We start from the raw sequence: 5,326 nt of genomic DNA on the forward strand, positions 1-5,326 counted from the left end.
GCGGATTCCGACTTCCATGGTCATCGTTCTCCTGTCTTAAGCAACCAACGCTTTTTATGGTGTCCCATGAGCGTCGATTTGGGCGCATTAACTCTGCGTTTGGTTCATCCCACCGTGCCATTTCTGCTTACCAAAAATGGCCCGATTGGCACTCTGATCCGAGATTAAGATGCTCGTGGCTTCAAGTTTCAAGAAAGCCAGAGATCTCACCCATTTAAAGTTTGAGATAGGTTGAGGTCGTTTCGGCCCCAAGGCCTCTAATCATTCGCTTTACCAGATGAGACTCTTTCGCGTTCCGTGCGGGAACGGTGGAGTGCCAGCAATCCTGAGGGAAACTTCGGAGGGAACCAGCTACTAGATGGTTCGATTAGTCTTTCACCCCTATACCCAGTTCCAACGATCGATTTGCACGTCAGAAACGCTACGGACCTCCATCAGGGTTTCCCCTGACTTCGTCCTGACCAGGCATAGTTCACCATCTTTCGGGTCCCAACGTGTACGCTCTGGGTGCGCCTCTTCTCGCGATGAGAACGAGACGCCCCTGGAGTGCGGAGCCACATTGCGACGCGGCCCATCCTCCCTCGGTCGTCAACCAGGGCGGACCTTCACTTTCATTTCGCCTTTAGGTATACCATTACAAGTCCCAATGACTCGCGTACATGTTAGACTCCTTGGTCCGTGTTTCAAGACGGGTCCTAAGAGTACCCAAAGCAGTAGCGTCGCCGACCGTTATCGCGGTACCCACGCGCGCGCAGACGCGGCGTGGGACGCGATTGCGGGCCTGTCGAAGGTTAACCGTACGTGCCAGCAGTGGGCCAGGACCGGTGACGGCGCTATGTCCGTTGAACATCCGTGTACCGTGGCGCGCGCTTGCGATGGCTTCGACGCACAGCGAGCTTCGGCCTGATACCTTGCGTGTACCGCTGGGCAGTCAGCCGGGCGACCGGGGGTTTGACGCGGGCCGTTTTACGGGCGTCGCGTCAGCCACCGCACCCGGGCCGTAGACCGACACCCAGCGGGTCGCGACGTTCTACTAGGGGAGAAGTGTACGACGACGACGACAGGACATCGGACGCACGGCGGCGTGCCGGCGCGCGAGCCGCGAGGGCCCCGCGTGGCATCGCCCCCCGACGCGAAGCCAGCGTCGCTGACGATGAATCTCCCCGTTCGATCTTTTGGGTTTCTTAGGTTTAACCCCTGAAAGGTTTCATGTACTCTTGAACTCTCTCTTCAAAGTTTTTTTCAACTTTCCCTTACGGTATTTGTTCGCTATAGGTCTCGTGGTCGTATTTAGCTTTAGATGGAGTTTACCACCCATTTAGAGCTGCACTCTCAAGCAACCCGACTCTGAGGAGAGATCGTCCCGAGACGCGTACCGGTCGCTACGGGCCTGGCACCACCTGCGGGTAAGTGGCCCCATTCAAGATGGACTTGGACTCGACGCGGAACCTCGTGATAAGCGGATCCTCCCGAACATCACATTTCCCTGCGGTGGAACCGCGGGATTCGGTGCTGGGCTCATTCCTGTTCGCTCGCCGCTACTAGGAAATTCTGGTTAGTTTCTTTTCCTCCGGTTAATAATATGCTTAAATTCAGCGGGTGATCTCGCCTGCTCTGAGGTCGTCGAAATTGTGCGACGACGACGACGGCGCGTAGGCTGCGCGTCGCTCCGTACCGCGCGCAAATACCTCCCACCTTGTCTCAATATTTTATAGATATAATCGAGTAGGTAGGACGGGCGGACGGCGACGCTCACAACCGGGCACCGCGTGTGTGCGCGTGCTGAAAGGATTAACGACGACGAATCGGACACTCTTGGCGCGTCGAGTACACGCAACCGAGCGCGCCGGTCCCAAGTCTCTCTCTTTCCGTTATCTTCCCTCTCGCGGGTTTACAACCTCGGCGCGGGGTTGCGTGTGCCGGGCGAACCGGAGAAAAGGAAAAAGGAGAAGATTCTTTCGTAGATTCGGACACGCGGCCGGCTAGACGCGAGTTCTATTACGAGCTCTCCTCGCGTTCTATCGCTCGAAGATGACACGCTTCACGCGTACGACGATACGCCGGGTGTTGCTGGGCGCGCTTGCACGCAGCTCCGCGAGACCCTACTGCCTGCGCTTATATCCTATTACGGGCGGGCGCAATTGGGTCCCGTGGCGGCGATGGCGTCACCCACACCTCGCGGCACACGAATATGCGCGCACCGAGAGGAGAGGCGCGTTTCACTCTCGTCACGTTTCCCTTCCGTCATTTCGGACGACGACCCGATTTGTGGTGCGGACGACGCGGCGCTAAACAGCGGCGCGAGACCGGCAATCGCTCGCCTATAAACTCCTTGCCTACGGGAAGCGAGGATGCGAGGAGCGGTCCCGTGGTGCCCTGTGCGCTCGCGCGCGTTCCAGCAAGTCGACAACCGCGAGAGGGACTGTCGTCCTCTTCGGCGTTGCGTCTTCGTCGTTTTTCGGGGCAAGCGTCTAACGATCGCTCGTACGCCGTGTGCGCGCGCGTAATGCGGCCCTGCGCGGGCGCGTGCTCGACACGTGCGTGTCGAGGCGCGACGACGAGACGCGTGCTCGCGACGGCGCAAGTAGTGTGCTTTCGTTAAAACGACCCTCAGCCAGGCGTGGTCCGGGAATTGTATCCGTGGACCGCAATGTGCGTTCGAAATGTCGATGTTCATGTGTCCTGCAGTTCACAAGTTGACGCGCAATTAGCTGCGTTCTTTATCGACCCACGAGCCAAGTGATCCACCGTTCAGGGTAATCCTTTGTGCATTTTTCCCGCTACGCGGGAGCTCTCTCTCACAACTTGGAGCGAGCATTCATCCTCCCTTGTGCGTCTCATGTGTGTTTTTGTGGGGCCCTTAGATCAGCCTGGCCGCGCGACCGAGCACGCGCGGACCGCCGCCCCGTTTACGGGGGCTACGGCACAACGGGACACCGGGCACGGCAACGCGCGCGGACCGACTACGCGGTCCGCGGTGGCGGTGCCACTTGGTCGAGCGAACGGAGCGTCTCTCGGCTCATCGCCCGTCTTGCGGAAAGCACGCGAGCACGGGGCACGAGCGCGAGAGCCGGGGCGGAAGTCTTTGAAAAACCATCGGGCGCGAGAGACCGCCGAGAGAGCGGCTATCGCCCCTGCAGCGCGCGTAACGCACACGTCACGCGTGCGAAAACGCGGCTCTCAGGTTACCACCGGTAAGCGCGCGCGCCCCCCAGCTTGCTAAGCACGTGGGGCGCAGCGCCTTGCTCCTCCATCGCCCGCGATCCAACGCGCGGTGCGCGACGGCACCGGACGCGCGGAACGAGTCGGCGCGCGAACAACGGCAGACGCACGGAACACAACGACGGCGCTATCCTCTCCGTTCTCAATCTCCTCCAATCCGTGGGTGCGAGACAGACGCAACGCGTCTCGGTCGGACGCGCAGCGTGGAACAGGCTGGCGTCTCGACGACGCGTTGTGGCGCGCGCGGACCGATCGGGCGGACGGATTGGCGCACACGTTCGTGGTGCGTGTTGCGAGTAGCGCTTGGACAACCACTCGGTAGTCCAAATATCTTTGATCTTTTCTTCCCTCCCGTCGACATCGCTCACCAATTGCCCGGCAGTGGCGCGCGCTGATGAGAGCGCGCGCCGGCGACGCGCGGTGCCGGGTGCCCCGACGGCGAGAGTCGAGAGGCTGTGCCCGCTCGGAGGTGAGAGCCGCCCCTCGCGGGGCGACCGAACACCGCGACGGTCTCCTCGTTCAAACAGTCGACAATTCCACCAAGATATCGCTTGCTCTGTTTATCCGTCAATTCCACGCGAGATCTCGCACGCGTTGGCTCGCGCTGTCGCGCTCGCCACGGTGCGTTCTTTCTGTCTGCGACGCGCATCGCCTATTCTGAGAAAAAGGCGCGCGTCGTCCTTTTCCAGTCGCCGCCGACTCACACTGCCGCAGCACACACGAGTGCGCGCGCGCGGAGCAGAGCGCAGCCTCCGGAACGTTAATGATCTTTCCGCAGGTTCACCTACAGAAACCTTGTTACGACTTTTACTTCCTCTAAATGATCAAGTTTGGTCATCTTCCCGGCAACATCGGCAATGCCGACGCATTGCCGCGCACTAGTCCGAAGACCTCACTAAATCATTCAATCGGTAGTAGCGACGGGCGGTGTGTACAAAGGGACGTAATCAACGCGAGTTTATGACTCGCACTTACTGGGAATTCCTCGTTCATGAGGAACAACTGCCACCCCCAATCCCTAGCACGAAGGAGGTTCAGCGGGTTACCAGGGCTTTTTGGCCATGGAACACACGTTGAATCCATCAGTGTAGCGCGCGTGCGGCCCAGAACATCTAAGGGCATCACAGACCTGTTATTGCTCAATCTCGTGCGGCTAGAAGCCGCCTGTCCCTCTAAGAAGATTTGTTTGTACGTTTGATAGTGAAAGCAACACGAAGCTTACGATTATGTGTAATGAAGCTTGAAAGCGAATACAACATACCGTGACACGACTATACGGTTGAGTGTGCCATTCGGTCAGCCGGAGGTGACGACCGCATCCGGAAGTGACGCCCGCTATCGGAGGTGACGACCGTACCCGGAGGTGACGCCCGCTGCCGGAGTTGACGACCGATCCCGGAGGTGACGTTCGCAGCCGGAGGGGACGCCCGAAGTCGGAGGTGACGCCCGCTGCTGGAGATGACGCCCGCGGCTGGAGGTGACGCCCGAAGTCGGAGTTGACGCCCGCGTCTGGAGGTGACGCCCGCTGATCGGAAGTGACGCCCGAAACCAGAGGTGACGCCCGTTCATTTAGGTGACGGTCGTGCGAAAGAAACGCGACGCGTGTGACTTGTCATAATGAAGCTTGAAAGCGAATGCAACACGCCGCAGGGACTTTGATTAATGAAGCTTGAAAGCGAATGCAACACACCGTAAATCGGCTGTACGTTTGAGAGTGCGAATCGGCCAGTCGGAGGTGACGCCCGCAGCCGGAGGTGACGCCCGAAGTCGGAGGTGACGCCCGCTGCTGGAGGTGACGACCGCTGTCGGAAGTGACGCCCGAAACCAAAGGTGACGCCCGTCAATATAGGTGATGGCCATGCGAAAGAAACACGTCGCGGGGTCTTGGAATAATGTCGCTTGTAAGCGAAAGCAACACGCCGCGGGGGACTTGGAAAAATGCCGCTTAAACGCGAAAGCAAGCCAAGGCCATTCGACTTTACGACAGAGAGTGCGATTTGTCACGCCGGAGATGACGCCAGCTAACGGAGGTGACGCCTGTGCTAAAGCAACACACCGCAATTCGACTTTGTACGATCTAGTAGGCCGGAAGTACCGTCTGTGC

General features: G+C 59.2%; 1 non-coding gene across 1 annotated transcript; it reads right to left on the reverse strand.

The window, feature by feature from the left end:
* Positions 1-2,604: 2,604 nt before the first annotated feature.
* LOC113003452 lies at positions 2,605-2,759 on the reverse strand. Its single transcript, XR_003268488.1, has one exon. It is a non-coding gene; the product is annotated as a 5.8S ribosomal RNA (ribosomal RNA).
* Between the last annotated feature and the right edge of the window lie 2,567 nt (positions 2,760-5,326).

Source organism: Solenopsis invicta, unplaced genomic scaffold (assembly GCF_016802725.1).
Source record: "Solenopsis invicta isolate M01_SB unplaced genomic scaffold, UNIL_Sinv_3.0 scaffold_1008, whole genome shotgun sequence".
NCBI lineage: Eukaryota > Metazoa > Arthropoda > Insecta > Hymenoptera > Formicidae > Solenopsis > Solenopsis invicta.